The 23,552-nt window shown below is 37.3% G+C and overlaps 1 long non-coding RNA gene across 3 annotated transcripts in view; it reads left to right on the forward strand.

The window, feature by feature from the left end:
* LOC116864278 overlaps nt 1–23,207 on the forward strand; it is a 35,698-nt gene extending 12,491 nt beyond the window's left edge. The window contains exons 2-5 of one of the 3 annotated variants that reach the window (XR_004381981.1): nt 1,341–1,417; nt 5,135–5,207; nt 18,506–19,068; nt 22,999–23,207. This is a non-coding gene — a long non-coding RNA (uncharacterized LOC116864278). The remainder of the gene's footprint in view (nt 1–1,340; nt 1,418–5,134; nt 5,208–18,505; nt 19,069–22,998) is intronic. The other 2 variants (XR_004381980.1, XR_004381979.1) reach the window with 2 other exon arrangements.
* Nucleotides 23,208–23,552: the final 345 nt, after the last annotated feature.

Consider the following 23,552-nt stretch of genomic DNA (forward strand, 5'->3'; position numbering starts at 1 on the left):
CTGGAGAATGTTCCATGTGCCCCCAATAATTATATTTTTCTCTCATTGGTGGAGAGTTCTATAGATCTCCAGGAGGTCTAGCTGGTTTGTAGTGTTGTTCACCTCTTCTGTTTTCTTGTTGATATTTTGTTTAGTTATCCTATCCAATATTAAAAGTGGGGTTTTCAAGTCGCAAGCATTTTTGTTGAATTGTGTATTTCTCACTTTAATTATGTCAGTTTTGATTACATTTATTTGGGGGTTTGTTAGTTGATATGTTTATAATCAGGGCTTCTTGATAGATTTACTTTTTATCATTATAAAATGTCTTTGTCTTTAGTAACAATTTTGTCCTAAGTTTTATTTTATTTGATATGAGTATCACTCTAACTTCTTTTGGTTACTCTTTGCCTGGTATATCTTTTACTGTCCTATTACTTTCCACCTATTTGTGTCTTTGACTCTGAAGTGTATCTCTTGTATCTCTTCATCTGTCACTCTCTAACTTTTGATTGGAGTGTTTAATACATTTACATTTAATGCAATCCCTGCCAAGTGATTTATGTCTACAAGTTTGCTATTTATATCTCTTATGCTTTTTGTCTTTTTGTTTCCCTATTCCTCCACTGCTGTTTTGCTTTGTGTTAATTAGGTATTTCCTACTATACCATTATGAACTCCCTAGGTTACTATCTTTGTTAGACTACTGGTTTTCAAAGCTATTCCAGAACTAGGTAGAATGTTGGGAATAGGCCAAGTTAGAATACCACAAACCTCATTATCCAATTAAACTCAGTGTTTTTCCTGAATAAACACCGCTCAAATAGTTTTATGTCATTGGTTAATTTCCAAAGTTCAGAATAAGTTCATTTTGACAATTTTTGCTAGTATTCCATTAATCTTTATGGGGGAGAAGATTATCAGGTATCCTTTTGCCACTATTACAGAAGTGCCTTCAGAGATTTCTTGAAGTCTATTTTCCATTCTTTCTTTTGGCAAAATTTATTCTGTATTATTATTATTATTATTAAGTAAGTGTCTGCTCTTGTTTCTTGGACATAATAGCTGGGATATTTTCTCTCTCTGAAGATATTATTAAAAGTTAAAAAAATTTTTGCCCTATATTATCTCTGTTTCTTCCAATTTGGTTTAACTTCTTCGTTTTGTCCTCTCTTCTATGTTAGAACTCTCTTCAGACAATAATGGCAACTCTAGTAGCAAACATTTATTGAGCATCTACTATGTGGTCATCACTCTTCTAGTGGATTATACATATTAACGTATTTAATATATATTAACTTATTTCATTCTTCTCACATTAAATATCACAGGTGACTGCTGTCATTTCTTCCATTTTACAGATGAGAAGCTGGGCGATAAAGAAGTAAGTAACTTGCCTTAAAGTTACATAGTATAAAATTGCAGAGTTGGAATTCAGGTATAGTTTGACTTCTACATCCTCTTTCTCAAATAGCTCATCCCTGGGTTATCTGCTTCTATGTACCAGTGGGGTTGTGAATATTCTGATCATATGGGTGGGACTTGTTGACTGTGTGGCTGTCATCTGTGGGGTAAATTGGGTACTTCTTGGCTTTTCTCATTGTTAATTTCTCTTGCTAGCTTTCTTTTGTCTGCTAATCAGTTATCACTAGTCCATTAGCTTTTTATCATCCACATTTTTTTCTGTTTTTGTTCTCATTTTTTTTCCCTTTTTACACCTGTGAGTTTATGCCTTAGGGAGGTAAAAGGTTTACTATCATTTTAGTAGGGGTTTGGGAAGAATCAGAACTAAATGCATGCTTTCGATACACTGCCTGTTTAATCATTTTAAGCATATCTATCTATCTATCTATCTATCATCTATCTATCATCTGTTATGAGAAGTTCTTGGAGGTCTTCCTTCCATCTATCTGCTGGTTTAACATGAATACTAAAATTTTCCTATTCAGCTCTATAATTTTGTCTTGCATGTATATCCTCAGTGGAAGCTTTATCTAAGGGGTTTCTGTGTGGTTTGGGCTGAGTTTTTCTCCATCTAGATGTTTCTCATTTTCTCCTGCCAGGTGCTCCAGGATGTCTTTTTATGTTAATTTCATGCCTTAGGAATACAGGACTCTGCAAAGAGAGTGTGAAATAAAACTGAAGCTCAAGGGAAGATGAGCTTTGGTTAAGAATTTTTAGGGGAGGTTCCTCCCACTCCTCGTGCCTGAAATTTAGAACTGCACCAGCCTCCATGTTCCTTTTCTGTGCCAGTGAGCATATAGAACACCATTTCACTGAAAAAACAGTACTCCAAAGATTCTGGATTAAGGATGAGGGTCTCATTTCCAACTCTCCTCATCTCATAGTTTCCAGGTCTTATGTACTATGTGTGTAGCTATTAAAATCAAAGCTCTTGGGCTAACTGAAACCAGACCAATCCCTTCCCCAATCATCAAACCAGGACAACATGATAATATATCACTGAGTTTCCTTTATCTTCATTTTTTACCCCTGGGGATTTCTCTTACTTTTATTTGAGTGCAGATATGTATTTAAAAGGATACTTGTGATATTTTAACCAGAATATCTATATGTTTTATAGAAAAAGGTTTTGTGTTATTTGATTTGCTATTGTTGTCTGCAGTTCCTAAAATTAACTTTTCTTGTTGAATTATTTCATGTATACCCCATGAATGTTATCCTCACTTTGAAAGTATGTGTGATTTTTTTCCATGACATCGCTGCTAAGTCAAGGAAAGTATTTTTCCCCAGCTTTATTGGGATATAACTGACATATAACATTGTGTAAATTTAAGGTACATACGTGTCAAATTGATGCATTTATATGCATTTATGTGATCACCAACCACCATAAGTGTTAGCTAACACACCCATCACATCACATAATTACCGTGTCTTTTTGTGGTGAGAACATTTAAGATCTACTCTCTTGGCAAATTTCAAGTATATAATATAGTATTATTAACTATAATCACTATGATAGACATTAGATCCTCAGAACTTACTTACCTTATAACGTGAAGTGTTTTTTTTTTTTTAAGATTTAATTTATTTGGCAATAAGAGACACAGCAAGAGAGGGAACACAAGCAGGGGAAGTGGAAGAAGTAGAAGCTGAACAGGGAGCCTGATGAAGGGCTCAATCCTGGGATCATGACCTGATCTGAAGTCAGATGCTTAATGACTGAGCCACCCAGGTGCCCCTTATAACTTGAAGTTTATGCTTTTTACCAACATCTCCCCATTGCCTACCACCCAGCCTCTGGTAACCACCATTATAGTCTCTGTTTCTGTGAGTTTACCTTTTTTAGACTCCACATATAAGTAATATATAATATTTATATTTTTATGTGTGATTTATTACACTTAGCATAAATTGTTACAAAAGGCAGCATTTCCTTCTTTCTCATGGGTGAATAATACTCCATTGTATATGTACCATATCTTTTTATCCATTCATTCATTGATAGATATTTAGGATGTTTCCATATCTTGCCTATTGTGAATAATGCTGCATTGATCATGGGAGGGCAGATATCTCTTCAATTCTTTTGGAGAAATACTTAGAATGAGATTGCTTGATCACATCGTAGTTACATTTTCAAATATTTCCGAGGAATCTTCATATTGTTTTCTATAGTGGTTGCACCAATTTACATTTCCACCAACAGTGTTCAGAAATTCCCTTTTCTCCACATCCTTGCCAACACTTGTTCTGTCTTGTTTTGAGGATAGCCATTCTAACAGGTGTGAGATGGTATTTCATTTGTATTTCTGTGATGATTAGTGATATTGAGCGCCTTTTCTTGTTTAAGAATGTATTTTTAAAGTGGCCTAAAGGAGTTTGAGACTGAACTAGCAGAGGTAATAGTTTCTATTCTGTGAGGATAAGACCTAACTAGAACATGGCATTGTGTTCTAGATACTTCACTTTCCAGAATAATAGACTTGTGGTGTGTTATGACAGGGACAGTTAGCATGGCAAAACATCCTCTTATAAGGATACTTGTGATTGCATTTAGGACCCACCTGGATAATCCAGGACAATCTCACTATCTCAAGATCCTTATCCTGTAAGGATGTAATCATATCCTGCAAAGTTATTTTTTTCCCATATAAGGTAATATTCACAGATTCCAGGGATTAAGACATGGTTATCTTTGGAGGTCTGTTATTCAGCCTATAACAGCAAGCTTTGTGAATATCAAACTATCTTCTTTGCTCTAAGAACACTTTCTACAATATCTTGGGCAAGTGTCCTCTAGCCTCTCTTGAGTAATGTCAGTGTTAGAGAACTAATATCAACAGTCATTAGATTGTACTTAAATATCTTTTAACCCTTTCCTATTTCCAAGAATCTATGGTTTTGAAGTTTTTGTTTTTAAGTTCCTTTTGCAATCTCATTTATATTGACTTACTTTCCATTTGTGCAATCTATATAAAAAAAATAATGTGCTAAGTTCAGGTGAATTTACCCAATCCATGTCTGAGAAGTTATTGAGGTTTCATAGTGACCTATTACATTTAAAATAAGGAAAGTATATTAATAAAAATTTTATGTTTGCAAGTGTTAAAAAAAATAACTCTGTGATTAAATCAGTGATAGGAATTTATTGGCTTATATACCAGAGAAATCCCAGAATAAGTGTAGCTTCAGCTGGATCCGGGTACTCAGATGGTGTCTTGGTTGCTTAGAAGTTGGTCACTCCATATATTAGTTTCAGTTTTGTTGAATTGATTTTATTTAGTAAGCTAATTCTAGGATGACAGGATGATCACCAGTGACCCGGGCAACCTTGCTATCTTAGACATCCGTGGAAAGAGCTCTATTAAAAAAATTTCTAGAATTTGCATTCAGTGGGCTGGCCTAAACTTGAATCAAGCCAGCCCCAATGATACTGCAGGGACGTAGAGTAAGGAGTCTCCCATGAAATATTAAAAAAGCCACTATCAGCAAACAGGAAATACTTGTTGGTCAGGCTACAAAAACAGATGTGCTATGTAAAACATCACATGTAATATGCAAAACATTGCATATGATATATGTAATCATAGTTTCAGCTGTATGTTTTGCTGGAGGCTATGGAATCAATCCCAGTGCTCTATAGCTGTGTGTCAGGCTCTGTGTACATTTGTGTTTGTTTGTATTTTAGATAAAATTTACCAGATGGGAGAAATCCATTGGTGTTGCCTAGCTGGCCTGGTGGAAGAGATCAGAGGATGTGGGTAAATTCATCTTTGAACAAATGAATTAAATATGCACAGTAAATGGTTTATTGCACAGCAGGAAATTGGTGCCTAAGCATTGGGGAAGAAAGCAAAGCTAGCAGAGCAGCAAGCCTCATGCAGTCACTCCTATGGTCAGGTCTGAGAGGTGGCGATAGCCAGGAGGCTAGCAGAGTGCTTTGTAGCACAGAGCTCGTCTGAGTGTGCAATATGTTACCTACAGCTGGGTCTGGCATAATCAGTCCTGACTAATGGGAGGTGAGAGGAAGGGGTTCAAGTGCTGAATAAATAAATTACTTAATTACATATTATCAGAGAGAAGAGCAGATGGTCAGCTTAGCCCATCTCCTGGTGCTTTTGGCTTCAGAATGGAGAGTAGATCTCATGAGACCAGAGCAGGTTAGGCTCTTGATTCTATTTATCTGCCGGTCCTACCAGAGGATCATGGTGTTCAGGAATAAACAGGCCCCATTTCCCCAAAGCTGAAGGGCACTAGGTGCTCCAGTGTCCACTCTAAACTAAAGTTGGGCAGGCCTAAACTAGTTGGCATTTTCCACTTTGTTCACTTTGGCACCGGATGGAAGTGTAAATGCATTTCATTTCCTGTAAAATGGTTGAAAAGTGATTTTCAATTGAGAATCTAATAAAATGTGAAGGGGGTAGTTGAGCATTTACTGAATGTGCTCATGAGTATCTCCTTTCACTTTAGACCATATACTTGTTTTCCTTGGCTTTTGATGTCCCCACAGAAAATCCACTTTTTCTGTGTAATGATTGCTCTGGTGTGAGAAGGAAGTGTGGCTAAGGTTGTATTCTGGAAGCATCACATTTGTTTTCAAATGCCTCAGTTTGGCATGGAAGGGTCCTCAGAGCAGGGTTTCCCACATGCTGGTCTGGTGATGGTTGCCAAGTTGGCTGCATCAAAATCACCTACGTTGTTTATTGAAGCTATTTGCTCTTTAGCTCCAAGCATAGAGATTCTGATTCATTAGGTCTTGGATAGGCTCTGGGAATCTGTGTTTCTTCCTAGCTCTACAAATAATTGTGAATTAAGTTTAGAGATCAGTATGTCAGTTGGGTAGCAGGGGAACAGCAAACTCAAAGGGATTATTAAAGAAATGTTAATACAAGTGTGTGGCCAAGTTTAAGAGGAACTTTTAAGGGATAACGAGGCATCCATAGCCAGTAGTCATGGGAAATAGGCGCAAGGGGGAGAAGTAGTTATCAGACCCTGGTGAAATTTGTAGGTGTAAAAGAGGACTGGTGGAGGGGAACAATGGACAGCCATTGTCAATCCATGGTCCAGCAGGGAGAAAAAACCTCTCCACCTTTTGCCCCTTGATCTCTTCCTGGTGCTTTTGGCCAAACCAAAAGGACCAGACAGTCCTGGCAATGCGGTCTATAGAAGTCAGACTCTTGAGACACCAAACAAGATGGAGAAACTAGAGAGTGGACCTGGAGGGGTAAATAAAGAATAACTAGCTCATGTTGGTATAGATGACATTTTCTAGTCACACATTTGTGTCAATATGTGAATGACAAATAGGCAGGTATGTTTTGTTTTACAGACATGCTTTTTTTCTTGGTATAAAATTGCCTCCTCCACAATTTCATCATAGAGACTGGAAACTTTTAAAGAACAGAGGTGACATCTTTAGAATTGGCTTCCTGTACTCTGCCCATGGTTCAGCCAGTTCATATTCCTTCTTTTGAAAGGGCTTTAAGGAGAATCTTTTGGAAGATCATAACTGTCTACCTGGTTGTCAACTTTACATTTAGTAATATATTTTTAGGATGTTCTATTCTCTCTTATTAAGTAATTGTGAATCTGTATCATTCCATATTCTTTTTTTTTTAAAGATTATATTTCTTTATTTGACAGAGAGATCACAAGTAGGCAGAGAGGCAGGCAGAGAGAGGGGGAAGCAGGCTCCCCGCTGGGCGGAGAGCCCCATGTGGGGCTTGATCCCAGGACCCTGAGATCATGACCAGAGCTGAAGGCAGGGGCTTTAACCCACTGAGCCACCCAGGTGCCCCTCTTTTTTTTTTTTTTAAGATTTTATTTATTTATTTGACAGAGAGAGAGAGATCACAAGTAGGCAGAGAGACAGGCAGAGAGAGAGAGGAAGCAGGCTCCCTGCTGAGCAGAGAGCCCGATGTGGGACTCAATCCCAGAACCCTGAGATCATGACCTGAGCCGAAGGCAGAGGCTTAACCCACTGAGCCACCCAGGCACCCCTGTATCATTCTATATTCTTTTTTTTTTTTTTTTTTTTTAAGATTTTATTTATTTGACAGAGAGAGATCACAAGCAGGCAGAGAGGCAGGAAGAGAGAGAAGAGGAAGCAGGCTCCCTGCTGAGCAGAGAGCCCGATGCGGGGCTCGATCCCAGGACCCCGAGATCATGACCCGAGGCGAAGGCAGCGGCTTAACCCACTGAGCCACCCAGGTGCCCCATCATTCTATATTCTTGAGGTGACTTTTACTCTGGAGGAAACTGTTTGTATTTGTAACCAACAGGATCTTCATGCTGAATGTCTCCTTAAAGAAACCACGTTATTATACTTCTTAAAAGATTGCATTCAGTGGTATTGCTTTCTTTTGGTTTTATGTTAAACATTCATTTCACTGTGTTTGAAGCATACATTTAATGCTCATTAGTAATTATAACTCCACATCAGAAGGATTGGGTTGATTTTGATTTTAGTATGTTGTCTATGAAGATTTGAGCACATTCTAAAATACAGCAGTGAAAGAAACTTTATAGAAACTCTCCATGGAATCTCCTGGAGATTTTTTCTGTAGCTTCTGTTTTAAGACTCCAGCCCCTTCCCCCAATGAGGAAGTTTTGGGCATTTAGAGTCCCCTTTCCTGATGGGAACTAACCACCACTCAAAAACAAAAACTTGTATTACAGCAATTCATTAGGCCACCTGGGCATGTCCTGGTCTCCCACCAAGGGAATAATATGCATACCAGTTGTCAACATCTTCTAAGTACCTACTGCATCCTAGGCACTTTACATGCCATTTAGTCCTTCCAGTTGCTTAGGCAGAAAGCTTGGAATAAACTTTGGGTCCTTTCCCACCACATATCTATCTACATAAATCTGTCAACAATTCCAGAAGCCACTACTTTCAAAATATGTCCAGAATCTGGTCATTTCTCACCACATGCAGTGCAGGGCATTTGTTCAAATCACCATCATCTCTCCCCTGGATTAGTTAGTCACATCCTAAATGTTTTGTCTGTCTCTTCCTTCTCCCTTCCATCTTTTTCCTAGAGAGCAAGCAGAGGAAGCCCTGTAAAGATTATCATGTAGTTCCTCTATTTATACCCTCCAGTGGCTCCTATCTCGCTCAGAAGAAAAGCCAAAGGCGTTACCAAAGCTTTATAAGGCTGAACCCTCATTTTTCCTCAGCTGTCTCTCTGACCTCATCTGCTTTCACTCTCGCCTTCCCTCACTATATTCCAGCGACAGCATGCTCCTGCTTCCCAGTCTTTACATATGCCATTCCTTCTTCTTACTGTGTTCTCCCTCCAGTTTTTTGCCTGGCTTACTCTCTCATTTCATCTAGATCTCTTAAAATATGACCCTGTAAGAGAAGACTACACTGACTACCATATATAGAGCGCCCACCTGAATCACTCTTCACTGCGTTATTTTTCCTCTTAGTGCGTATCACAATCAGACATATTTACCTGCTTGTGTCATCCCCACAAGAATGAAAACTTCTTAAAGACCAAGACTGTGGAGTTCACTGCTCTATCTCTGGCCTGTGTTTTAGTACATGGCACATAGATGGTGCTCATCAAATATTGGTGAAGTGAATGCATGGATTTATGAGTATATCAGTTATTCTCAAGAAGAATATGATCTAGCATTTAGCAAAAATAACTCAGAAAAGTTTCATCTTAAGTAACATTGTATTGAGTACTCATCTGATAAGCATCTTATCAACCTTATTGCCAATGAGGGATGTTTTGGTTTACTGCAAAGGAAGGAAATACGCATATTATACATACACACTCCCCTACATATATATATACACATGTGTATATGTTCTATACGAATGTGTATGTCCATATATGTATGAATGTATGAGTGTGTGGAAGAATGTGTGTATGTGTGTGTGTACGAGTATGAGTGTGTTTGTACATAAATTTTTTTTGGCCCAGGAAGGAGATGTCTTCCTACTCATTATCTCACTGGAGAATCTCCGTCTTCTACCCTAGGAGTCAGTGCCAGAGGTGGACCTGGAAAAAGGAGACAGTGAGGCCATGCACATGAATGAAGAGACCTGACTGTGGACTGTTAGAGAAATTTATTAAAGGGTTGGACAGTATTCCTCATGGTCTTTGTGAAGCCTTGGACTTCCTAACTGCCAGTGCAATGCGGTATGACAAAGATAATAGCTTTTTTTCAGAAGTTCAGTTTTCTATTCCTACCTTGGAAAGCAGTAGCTTAATGAACCTGAGTGGTCAACATTTGTGGTACTCCTCTCTCTCTTCCAGGACCTTTTGAAATATATGTTTTTTGAATTTAGTTTTGCCGGAAAAATCTGCATCCAATTTGAATGAAATTGAATACGTTTCAGGGCTCAAGCAGCATGTCTTCCATCTGAAGCAAAATGGAGATGAATTTCAATTAGATGTTCCCATTATAATCTGTCTCCACCTGTAGTTTTCATCAAAAATTGCTAAGAAGTGTGGTATAATATATGATCAGGATTTGCCCACTGGCCGTAGTGTCCCATTATCTTAGTAAAAAAGCACAAAATAATTAGTCTGATGCATATAGATAGCAGCTTCTTACAGCGAGTGACTTTAATTGTGGTGAGTAATATATACAAAGTTTGAAGTATTATATATTTCCCTCCCAAGAAGACACCAATTACCAATTCAGTTGACAAAGTAACAATGTTTCAGAAGATTTAATGAAAACAGAACATCGTAGTCAATAGCCACTGCAAAATGTCCATTTTATGGCCTTATTTTTTGCCTGAGCTTAATTTATGGTAATTTGGTAGTTACATATAGCCTGGAAGTATGCTGTTGGCTTGAGTTAGTGCTTGGGTATTACATAAATCATAGCTGAATGTGTTGGCTTCATCTAATGCTCTTCTTTCTCCTACAATTGGAATCCTTCTTATCTTGTCATTTCTCTCTCCTCATTCTTACCTGCAAATTCATGGGGCTCTGAGAGCTCAGTATTTAGGAGATCACTTCTTCATAGAGTGGCATCTTCCAAATGCCAGATAGAGTGTTTCTGGACTTCACAGTGTGGGGAATTTAGCAAATCTTTTTTGGGGATAGAGTATTTGTACCATCTCACCTTAAATGCTTTAAAGGAAGGTATAATTCCTCTCGCTCTACCCTCCTATTTGCCTCTAAAATCTATACTAATATAAAAGGTGAGGTTTAGAAGTATTATATTATTTGAACTAGTTTTTTTTTTTTTCAGGGCAGGATTGTATTAGTTTTATTTTATTTTATTTTTTAATCTGAAACATAGGATGAATAAGCCAGCATGCTCTAGGCCCACAGGTAATCTACCTGGGGACCTAAATAATATAAATAATTTAACTACGTAGTAGGGTTTAGTTTAGGTGACTGGTCTTCAAAGAAATACATTGGCTATTTCAGAATTAATGAGACAATTGGCTATCTTCTACTGTTCTTTTATACTTATTTACAAAGATTTTTGAATTTTTAGTTGTGACTAGTCACTTTCAAAAGTGATTAAGAATTTCAAGTAAATAAATGTCATGCATATAATTGTGAACAACCTTATTCGAAATGTTGTGGGAAACCATGTTTGAAAATGTAGGTTTTTCTCTTAAACCCATAAAGTCATAATATAAATATTGCCATCTATTCCTAAGTTGGATAATAATATTCTTCTAATTTAGTTATTCAACTCTCTTCCTTTACTTATAATCAGAAGAGCATCTGTCTATAAATTGCGCAGAACTTTTATATGCATTACCACTTTTAACTCATGTATCTACCCCATGTTGTAAATGTTATCTGCAATTTAAATGAAGAAACAAGCAATTTTTAAATGGTATGTTTTCTAATTATAAAATGACAAATGTTTATTGTAGGAAATCTCTGAAGTGTCAAAAGTATACAGATATTGTTAGTAAGACTGACCAAACAAAAATATGGAAAAGACACCAATTACCAATATTAGGAATAAAATAAGTGGGTATCACAGATGGACATAGGGGAAGGGAAGGAAAAATAAAGATGAAAACAGAGAGGGAGGCAAATCATAAGAGACTTAACTATAGGAAACAAACAGGGTAGCTGGAGGGGAGACTGATGGGGAGATGGACATTAAGGAGGGCCTGTGAAGTAATGAGCACTGGGTGTTGTAGGCAACTAATGAATCACTAAGTTCTACCTCTGGAACTAAAAAAAAGTAGGTATCACTACAGACCCTCAGACATTAAAAGGACATTAAAGAAATCCCACATACAACTCTATGCACACAAATTCAATATTCAAAAAGAGGTAAAATGTACTAATTCCTTAAAAAATACAAATTACCTAAACTCATTGAAGATGAAATGGGTAACTTGAATAGTCCTTTCACTATTAAAAAGCTGAATACAGGGGCACCTGGGTGGCTCAGTGGGTTAAAGCCTCTGCCTTCGGCTCAGCTCATGATCCCAGGGTCCTGGGATCAAGCCCCTCATCAGACTCTCTGCTCAGCGGGGAGACTGCTTCCTCCTCCCTCTCTGCCTACTTCTGATTTCTGTCTGTCAAATAAATAATCTAAAAAAAAAAAAAAAAGCTGAATACATTGTTAAAAAGCTGTAAAAGTGGGGCGCGTGGGTGGCTTAATGGGTTGAAGCCTCTGCCTTCAGCTCAGGTCATGATCCCAGGGTCCTGGGATTGAGCCCCTGCATTGGGCTCTCTGCTCCAGGGAGCCTGCTTCCTTGTCTCTCTCTGCCTGCCTGCCTCTCTGCCTACTTATAATCTCTGTCTGTCAAATAAATAAATAAAATCTTAAAAAAAAAAAAAAGCTGTAAAAGAAATCTATAGCCCAGGTAGTTTCACTAGTAAACATGTAAAGAAGAATTAACATAAATTTTATATAGTTTCTTTTTCCTTTGCCAAATGTATAAATACATAGATCAATGGACTGGAAGAGAGTCCGGAAATAGATCAACACAAGTATGACCAATTGATTTTATTTGCACTTGGGCATCTTATTTATTTTAATGATAAATTATTTTCAGAACAATTTTAGACCTACAGAAAAACTGAGAAGATAAAAGAGTTCCTATACACCCCATACCCACAGTTTCTCCTATTATTAACATTTCACATTAATATGGTACATTTGTTACAATTAATGATCCAATATCGATACATCATTATTAACTAAAGTTCATGCATTTAAAAAAAAAGATTTTATTTATTTGGGAGAGAGAGAGATCATGAGCAGGGATGGGGGTAGAGGGAGAAGTAAACTCCTCACTAAACAGAAAGCCCAATGCAGAACTTGATTCCCAGGACCCCGGGATCATGACCTGGGCCCAAGGCAGATGCTTAACTGACTGAGCCACCCAGATGTCCACCCCCCGCAACTTTTAAAAAAGATTTTCTTCAGTTCTTTTTCTCTTCCTGGGTTCCATATAGGATACACATTATCCTATATACACATTACATTTATTTGTCATGTGTACTTTGGGTTCTCTTGGTTGTGGCAGTTTCTCAGACTTACCTTGTTTTCATTGAACTTGACAGTCTTGAAGAGTACTATTAGATCTTTCGTAGATTCCCCCCAACTGGGATTTTCCTGATGCTTCTATCGTAGACTGGAGTTAGGTTTTTTGGGGAGGAAGACCATAGAGGTAATGTGCCTTTTTCATCATGTTCATCACCAAGAGAACATACTCCTAATTGGCTTATCATTGTTGTTGTTGACTTCGATCCTCTGGCTGAAATTGTGTTTTGTCATTTCTCAACTGAGAAGTAGCTCATTTCCCTTCTTTTCCATACCTTACTATTTAGAAGCAACTCACTATACTAGTCTACACTTAAGGAGTAGGGAGTTATGTTCCCCCTCCTTGAAGGAAGAGTATGCAAATCATTTGGATCTATTCTGTGTGGAAGACTTAGCTCTTCTCCCTATTTATTTATTAATTAATTTATTTCGATCAGTATGGGCCTATGGATATTTATTTTATGGGTTATAATCTAATACTATTTTATTTTGTTGCTCAAATTCTTTCAAGTTGGAACATTGGGCTCTCTTTCAGTTGGCTCCTGTTTCACTTTCATGTGCCCTGATGGTGTTTTTTGTTTTTAAAAGTATTTCCTTAATTTTTGGCACTACAAGATGCTCCTGGCATATCTCGTGTATTTCCTGTTAGGCACCTCTTCTGTATATTCTATCCCAGTCCTAAAATCCCCTATTTCCCCATTTTCCAAAAAGACCTGGTTCTTTTTCTTGGATAATAGTATTAGAAACCAAGACATGGGCATTAGGTTTGTTCACGGCTACTGAGATGTCACGGACTCTAGGCCTTCTCAGTTGATGGATCATAGAAATATGTGTGTCTACAGTGTCTACATCTGTCTATAGATATTTCAGCATTATTTCAGCAAATTAAATCACTTTAATTTATTTTAAGCTAAACATGAGTTAATAATGATGTCTCCAACTCTATTTCCATTACCATATGGATCATTCTAGCTCTGTCTCTTGCTTATCTGTAAACTCCCACTCCAACAATGGGAACTCTGGCTCCCATCATTCACCATTTATATACTTAATTGTTTAATTCCAAGATACATGTATAGCTGAGTTGGATTTGTTAATCTTTCCTGGCATGGGAAAAACTTTATCAACCAGAGCATAGTGTTTACACACCATCTTAGCCAAAATCACTTAGAAGTGATTGAGCATAGCATTTCAATAAAGTTTCTTTTACATTTAATTTTACAAACTCCACTAATTTCCAAAGCCTCTTAGGTCAGCATCTCCTCTTCCAGTGAGGTGTTTTATATATTTGTAATACAGTCACATTCTATATTCTCTCCTGGGATCCCCTGTCATCCTAAGTAATTTTTAAAATTTTGTATAAATTAAGGTCCATTGTAAAGTTTTCTATATTGAATGGCTTTGACAGATGCATAGTGTCATATGTCAGGAATTATGTATCATACAGCATAGTTATACTTCTCCCTAAAAATCACCCATGCATCAACTCTCCCTTCTGAACCCCTGGCAACCCCTGAACTTTTTACTGTGTCTATAGTTTTGCCTTTTCCAGACTGCCATATAATTGGAGAGTATGTAGTCTTTTCAGACTGGTTTCTTTCACTTAGAGATATGTATTTATGATCCATCCATGTCTTTTCATGACTTCATAGCTCATTTCTTTTTTCCTCCTAAATAATATTCCATCGTATAATTGCCATTTGGTTTTTACAAAGGCACCTGAGTGGTTCAATAGGAAAAGTATAGTTATTTTGACAAAGTTGGAACTATTTGAACCCATTTACAAAACATGACACTCAATCTTATACTTATACCTTATATAAAAATCAACTCAAAATGAATTGCCAATCTAATTTTAAAATGATTAGACTGCTAGAAGAAAGTATTTATGACCTGGGATTAAGCAAAGTATTTTCAGATGGAACTCCAAAAGCAAGATCCATAAAAGAAGTTGATAAATTGGAATTCATCAAAATTGAATACCTTTGCCTTGCAACAGACTATTTAGAGAATAAAAAGACAAACTACAGACTGGGAGAAAACATTTGCAAACCACATGTCCAACAAACGACTTGTATCCAAAAAATATAAAAACTCTTAAAACTCCATAGTGAAGAAACAAGCAAACTAATTCCAAAATTGGGAAATACTTAGACAGGTACTTCACAAAGAATATATACAAATGGCACATGAAAAGATGTTTGACACCATTAACCAGCAGGGAAATGAAAATATGTGGTCTGGACCCTTAATATTTCTCTGAGTTCCTCTCCCATGTTTTCCTGCCTCACTTGGTCCACATCAAACCACACACATATCTTTGCTGTTTCTAGAATGTCCCAGACAGTCCCGACTTCTACTCAAAATGTACTTCCCCAAATATTCACGCTAGCTTTCTCCACTTTTTCAAACTTTGCTAAATGTCACCACCCTAATGAGGGTTGCTATCTCCATCATGTTTAAATTGCAATTGTCTGTCCCTGCATTCTTAACTCCTTTCTGTTTTACTTTTTCAAGCATTTGTCATCTTCCAACAGATTATATAATGTACTGATTATATTTGTTAGTTGTTGATTGCCTTTCTCTGCTAATATCGAAATTTTATGGAGACAGGGATTCCAGTGGCTTACATACAGTGGATTAAAAATATGTATTACTTTTATTAAAGAAATAAAGTTGCTGCCCACCATTTGATAGAATTTTTCTACTGTGATCCGAATATCAAACATCACTTTTATGTGTTTTAAATCCTTACTAATTTAGAGGTTAGTTGTAGGGGCTAATACTATTACATTTTCCTGAATCTGCATTAGAATGATGTGATGATTTCACACAGAATCCCTACTTGTAAGTCTAAGACTTATGACTGAGTACTCTGCTTTCTCAATGGTGCCTTATCTTTCTATGTCTTTTCTACTTCTCTTTTTATTTCCCTTTTTGCTTTCTATATCTTTCTGTCTTTCCTTCTTTCTTGTTATTTTTTCATGGGAATTTATAATTTGGGTAGATTAGTGATATTCTTTTATTCTTTTTCCTCAAGTATGAAGTAATGCTTTTTAAAAAAGTCATGAATTTATGGTAGTGTTATTAAGTGCATTTATAAAAATAGTTTTTTTTTTTTTTGTAGGAAGGGATGATGTTGCAATAGAGAAAGGTTTTGTCTTTTTATTCACTTAAAATTTGGAACTGGTACCAAGGAACTCAAGTAGAACCTATCATAAGTAAACAAGTAGATATTCATTTTCACTGAACAAATTAGGTAGGCTCATAGAAGCAGTAGATCGACTAGGTCCATTTTTACCTTTTGTTTATGTCCACAGTCAAGCTTTTTGGATATACCTTCAATGAGAAGAAAAGATCAAAGTTTTTGGTTTTGCAAAGTGTTGTGCAAAACATGTATAATGGGTGTCTCAGCCCTTCTTTCTGTTCTTAGCTCAAACTCATGCTTGAAAGAACTGATGTTACTACTTCTCCTATATAAAAAGAAGCAAATGGCATAGGTTTAAAAAACCCATATAGGCGTCTTTATATTAAGAGAGTTTAGGTTTAAATGGTTATCTTCTCTTTGACAAGTTGGTCCAGAAAGCAGTAGAATAAGCATTAGCTTTGGAATAGAAAGTGCTAGGATTCAAGAAATAAGGAAAACAGATTCCCTTGCTTCCTAGTTAGTACAGCTTAGTGGAGGGAGATAGGTATTTAATAAAATAACCAATCTCAGTGACATGTAACTACGAATTAGAAGAGCTTCAAAAGTAGAGTAAAAGGAGCTATAGCAAGGATTAGAGAGTGGTGCACCTGAGAAGCACAAGGAGTTGGAGAGGGACAAATGGGTTCTCCATAGCTGTTTTGTTTCTTCAGTCTCATATGGACCAGTATAGGTCATCCATGTAATTGATGCAATGGATTAAGCCTGATGTCCGCTGATAGGACATTTGCAGGTGTGGCTATGCCTTAATGGATCTGTTTTGGAGATCAAATAGTGTAGTTTTTTTAAAGCACAGATTTCCATCAGGATCTTCCTATAGTTTTAAGAAAGATAGCGTGATGCTGTTGGAAATAACAGTACAGAATAATCTGACAAAGCTCTAAGAAAGCACCAGAAGAGGAGGGTCCCCTGATTCAGGAACTGCTGCAATGGCTGGCAGCTAACACAGCAGCAGAAGGTAGGGAGGTGACAGACACGCAAGGCAGATGTTCTACTGAGCTCCTCCATCTGGATGGGGCCTTTTGGTTCTACTGCTCTTTCCCAGCCCTGCAGAAAGCAAGTGCCAATGATGCATCTTCATTAGGATGAACATGACTTTGGATAGAGGAAAAGAAATTATCATTTGCTGAAAGCCCAGGGTCAGTGAGAACCCAAATGCGGTACTGATAGTATTGGGGGAAAGTGACAGGACCATCGCCTCTTCTTTTGAAAGAGGACTCATTGACAATATGAAGGGAAATCATCTAATCCCAACCTTCATCAATAATACAGGGACGCAATGTGTCAGGAATAGCTATGCTTTGATTATTCACTCTGTGCCAGACTCTCTATGATCTGTCTCGATTCCTTTCCCCTTATTTCACAGATCTCATTTTCCCCTTGTCTCCCCACTGACCACTGTACATGAGCCATAATGACCTCCTCATTAATTCCTCGAAGACCCCAAGAAGTTGCCATCTCTCTGGAATTTGCTCTTCCTATTCTCTGTCTAGAAATCGCTTCATGTCTGTGCATGGCTTATTCTGTCATTTTAAGGTCTCTACTCAAATTCCTCTCCAAAAAGAGGTCTTGCCTGACCACCCTATCCCTAATAGTACATTTTGTCACTCTCTAGCTTTCCACACTGCTTTTGTTTCTCTACAAAATTTCTGCACTGCCTAACTGTGAAGTGCACGTATTTGTTTATCACACCAATTAGAATGGAAGCTCAGTGATGTGGAGATTTTGACAGTCTTCTTCACTGTGCTATCCTGAGTGTGTATTACGGTATTTGCACAGAGTAGGCACTCAAGAAGTACTGGGAGGAATCACCAAATGGATCTTATTTAATATCCAAAGCACAGTTTGAGAAGTAGGTGTTATTGTTACTTCATTTGACAGAGGAGGAAACAAGATTAAGCAATTTACACAAAATAAAGAAGATACTGATTTCAAAATCTGATCTTTTTACTTAAATCATTTTGTCCCATTTTAATCTTTGATTTTCTCTGAATCATATATGCTAAAGAGAAAGATCAGAAACTACTACTTACCTGTGTTATCAAAACTGTCCCTTTGCCAGGCCAGAGAGTATAATATAAAAAGAAGAGTGATAGTATGGATAGCATCTAGTGATACTGGAAGTAGGAACAGATAGAAAAATTGTTATGGACTAAATTTGTGTCCTGTCAAAATAACTATGTTGAAACCCTAACTCTGATATGACAATAGTAGGAGGTAGGGCTTTTGGGAGGTGCTTAGGTTTAGATGAGATCAGGAGGGTAGAGTTCTTACATGAGATTAAGACCTCCTATAAGAAGAAACCAAAGAGAGTAATTTCTCTCTCTCTCTCTTTCTCTCTCCAATGTGAAGACAAAGCAAGAAGATAGCAATCTGCAAGAGGGCTTTCACCAGGAACTAAACCTGCCTGTACCATGATCTTGGATTTTCCAGCCTCCAGAACAGCTTCCAGTACTGTTTGTTGTTGAAGCCACCTGGTTTATTGTATTCTGTTGTAGAAACCAACCTAAGACAAGAATATTCTCCAAGCATTTATGCTCAAGGTTGCCTCCTTTGCGGGTTTCACAAGAGAATTTATATGTGTATGTCTCAAAGAAGAGACTTAGCATGATGCTTCTGAGGAGCAGATGACCTTTCCGGACAAAGGACAAACAAGAGAAACTGAAGACAAATTTCCAGGAGATTCTCAGCCTCTAGCCAGGGTTCCCTAGGAAGGAAAATTATAACTTTTCAGTCTCCTGAAGATGAAGCTCTGAAACACCATTTCCGTATTTAGCATTCTGGGTGGCCAGAGGCAGAGAGTAGCAGCACTGATGAGGATATAATGATGTAAGGCCCTGTTTGTATAAATAACTGTGGGAAATCCCAAAGTTTACAAGTGGTGATGACCACAGACTCCAGGTCCCTCAAGCCAGGTGTGCAGATGTCGTGATATCTTTTCGCACATGTCCTGATCTACCTCATTTTGAATGCTTTTGGTGAAGGCCGTTATATTCTCATTTCTCAATTCTGGGTTAGTTTGTATGGAAAACCACACTCTCCTCACAGAAAGAACTAAGCTATTGAACTTCTTTGTGAACTTTTATTATGAGTATGCCCTTGGGTGGTTATTTTTTGTGTTACCAGTAGCTGAAATGTGTCTTGTTTTTGTTAACAAGCACATTACTGAATTACACTCATTTTCACTGATTTTGCCAGCATAAAAATTAGAATGGAGGACATGATAAGCAATATGGCAAAAGCAAAATCAGGACATAGTAATAAAACGTGGATAAACTTGAATGCTGGGGTATCCTGCATAATTAAATTTTTTTAAAGTTTTGGTTAGCTGAGAGGCAACTTCTACGGCCCTCCCAACTCTGGAAGTCTTGAATAATGTTTGAGTTCACTCCCCTGTCATTAAAAACAGTATATTAAACCTAATGATACCCACTTTTAATTAAAAACCCAATAGTGTACTAGGTAAACCCTTCCAATTTATCAATTTTCATTGATTATTGTAGATAGAAGATTGACCAAACCTTGGATCACAAACCATATCTAGAATTAAGAAAAAAAATCACCTTTATAAATAGGATTTTTCAAAGCATGTGATAAATGCTCCTTAACAAGTAAGGTGCCCAAATAAAAAAGCCTATTTAAAGGAGAGGAATCTTTCAGTCAAATGGGAAAACACTAGTGATTGGAAAGTTTGGTAGTTTGAATTTCAAAACTCCACTATATTTTTATATTTTCTCTATGAAAGACTGACATTTCTCAGTTCCCTTATTTTCTTTTTAAATATCAATTTAATATCTCCACAATCTTACAATACCTTGATGTTAGTGTTGTTCCCAAACTTCTAAAAGAGTACTGGACCCTCAACTTTAATTATAGTTGTGACATTTTATTTAAGCAACTTTAAAATGGAGATTCCTCCCCCCCCTTTTTGAATGTGATAAAGAAAAAAGATTGGTTTAGAAGAGCAAAAGCAGGGGCGCCTGAGTGGCTCAGTGGGTTAAGCCGCTGCCTTTGGCTCAGGTCATGATCTCAGGGTCCTGGGATCGAGTCCCACATCGGGCTCTCTGCTCAGCAGGGAGCCTGCTTCCCTCTCTCTCTCTCTCTGCCTGCCTCTCTGTCTGCTTGTGATCTCTCTCTGTCAAATAAATAAATAAAATCTTTAAAGAAGAGCAAAAGCAAGTGAAATATCAAAATAAAACAAAAAACACAATTTACACAATTTTTATTATGATCTTTATATGTGTGACCATCCTAGTTTTATTTAGCAAATCTTTATGTAGAGCTCACTATATTCCAGGCACTATTTTAAGGCTGCCTATGGATATTATGTCTTCATTAATCCTTGTAACACCCCTATGAAGTAGTTACTGTTATTCCTCTTTTACCCATCAGGAAATGAGACTTAGAGAAGTTATGTAGCTTTCCCAAGGTCACAATACTATTAAATGAAAGAATTGTGATTTGAAACACCCAGATTATGTGCTTTCAACTATTATACTACGCTGTCAGTCTTGGTTGCATGAAAGACAGAAGCGTTCAAAATGTCAACTTCCAGGACCCATCACTGTTTGGGGCTATTAATATCTGGAAATAAATGAATTTTATGACCTATCTCTCTTACCTCAGGAATATATAATGAATATTTTATAAGTATGCATTTATGCATGTCACACACACACACACACACACACTACAATAAAAATGCAGTTCTAACTATGTTATTGTTCCAGGATTTCCTTAAAATTTGTCCTCTCCAAAGATTTGGGCATTTCCAGGTAATCCAAGAATAAGTTAATGGAAATGCCTGAGTCCTCATCATTTTGTAGTTATTATTTTCTGTCCTGCTTCACCTTTGGGTGCTGATTATCTTTGTGTTCCATGCTTTTCCACATTCTATGCGAATTCATGATACACTCATGCATAACTTATATCGTGGTTGTTTTATGACAGTCAAAACTATCAAGTAGCCTGCAGTTACTCAACCTTCCCTCTGAAATAAAATCAGAAAAGCCAAAATTCTAATTATGACTCAGATGTGAATAAACATATAGCTTTTTTTGTTTTCCAAAACCAATTTCATATTGCTCTCATGTTTTTCTTTTAGTTATTCCCTTTAGTAGAAGAAAAAAACCCTCACAAACTGTCACTCACACTTCAACTGGGACTCTTCTAGTTTGAAACCATCTCTTGTAGCTACAAAGCAGTCAGTTCAGGGTTGGCACTAACCTCTCAGGGCTGTTTGTCCCGGGTTGATACCCATGTTGTTGAATTGCTGCTTTGGTCCCCCAAATGCTAACATCGGCCTCGGATCGCCATGGATCCTATCCTTGTCTCTGGTTGTGAGGTCCCTCCTCTGTGAAGTCTCCTTGTCCTGAGCACAGCTCTTCTTCTGTTCTGCTAGACCTATTAATACCTATAAGAGAACTCTGCAATAGGATTTTTCGAAGGCACAAGGATGTTATAGATGCTCCTTAACTAAGTAAGGTGCCAGATTAAAACAGCTATTTAAAGGACAGGAATTACTCAGTCAAATAGAAATTGTAGAAAGGGGTCAAAATCCTGACAGGAGAGGATTTGGTGAGGAGATTTACTTTAGAGAATGTTATGCTAAACCCTGTTTTAGTCAGGTTTCTCCAGGGAAACAAAACCAATAGGATGTGTGTGTGTGTGTGTGTGTGTGTGTGTGAAGGGATTTATTTTAAGAAATTGGCTCATGCAGGTGGGAGGGTTGCTAGGAGAGCCTCGGGTGGGGACCTCTGTGGACTTTGGGAACTCACTCATGTCAGAAAGAGCTATAGAAGCCTAAGTAAAAGCTAGAAGCCTGCGTTTAGGGAAAACTACATGTCCACTAATAACCAAACAGATAATGCATCTTTCCCATGGAGGAAATGTGGGCCACATCCAGATCAGACCTATCTCTGAACTGCTTTCATTTCTACCCAGGAGGAGGGCAAAGGGCTTCCAGCTGTGAAAGTCTATGTATAGAGTGGCCACTGGAGAACCACACTGAATGAGAAATCTCATCCGTGTCATTGGAACTGCCCAGAAGGGAAGGAGGCTCTGAAATGCCCACAGAAGTACCCTGTTTAAATGTCTGCCAGGCTCAGAGGGCGTGATGTCGCTCTGTGACTTTCATGCCACCTGGAATGTAGTGCTGTGATGTGCACTTACTTGGGCTTCTCTGAGATGCTTCTGGCTTCCTCAGCGATACCTGTGGAAATGGGGCACCCACTCCCAGTGTTCTTAAACTTCAACAACACTAGGTGGATATTTCTGTGCCTTTTTCACTCTGAAGACTGTAGGAAGCTGGGAAGCTCCCATCTTTCTCTTTTGTTCCTTTATTTCTTCCTCTCTTCTCAGCACTGAAAAGGTTCTTTCTTCATCCTTCTGTCTGGCAGGAATTTTTGCCTTATGTTGTAGTGTATTCTTTTTCTATTTCTTATTAGGGACTCAATTTTAGTGCAAGAAAAGGATGCAGGAAACCAAGTGTATTTTAGCAAAACCAAAAAAATATTTAGGGAGGTAATCTTATGGCTGTTTCTTATTCTACTGCTGCCAGTGGCATTTTATGGACTTGCCTTGCTTATGGATGTTTGGGTAGAATCGTCACTGCACTAAGAATATTAACTCATGGTTGCCTCCTATATTACACAACCAATTTCTCCCTTTATCTAGCAACAGATCCCTTTTGTTCTTCTCTTCCTTTTTTTGTATTTAATAATCATAAGGTAATTTTTCCAGCCTGAATTAGAGAAGAATTATAGATGCATATATATATATATATATATATATATATATATATATATATATGACACTATTTCAGTGTTTTACTCTCTTTCTCATAGGTTGTGTGTACAAACCAGGATCAATCCTTGGATTCAAAGGAATGGATAATTGGAAAATAACTTTATTAAACTTTGTTTAAATGTGCATGCAGGAAATAAAATCTTAGATTTTCTTTAGACAAAAAAATACATGAATATTCAATCACGGTGATTTCTAATAATTTCAGCATTTTGTCTCAATAGATGGTGGAGTGATTTTCTTTTTTCCAGAGGGGGAGGTAGAGGCATATTTTCAGTAAAGATTTTAATTGTGTAATTTGACTTTTTAAAAATAGGATGCTAGATGTAATGTCTGTATATGCATTTTCATTAAACATTCTTTTCAATCAGATATACTAAAGATTCTTGTTTGGGTTAAGTCAGATTTGTCAGCTCTTCAATCAGTTTGTAGTACATTGTAAAAGAATATACTCAAAACAGAGCTGAGCTGTCAAGCTGTGACAACTTTGAATGAGGAAGATTTTCAAAAATTATGAGTGAGATATTTTAAATGTCTCCTTGACATCCACAGAACTATTCAAAATACTTCATCAGAGGCATGTGCTTTAAAAATG

The sequence above is a fragment of the Lontra canadensis genome, unplaced genomic scaffold (assembly GCF_010015895.1).
Source record: "Lontra canadensis isolate GAN:19392208 unplaced genomic scaffold, GSC_riverotter_1.0 scaffold5, whole genome shotgun sequence".
NCBI lineage: Eukaryota > Metazoa > Chordata > Mammalia > Carnivora > Mustelidae > Lontra > Lontra canadensis.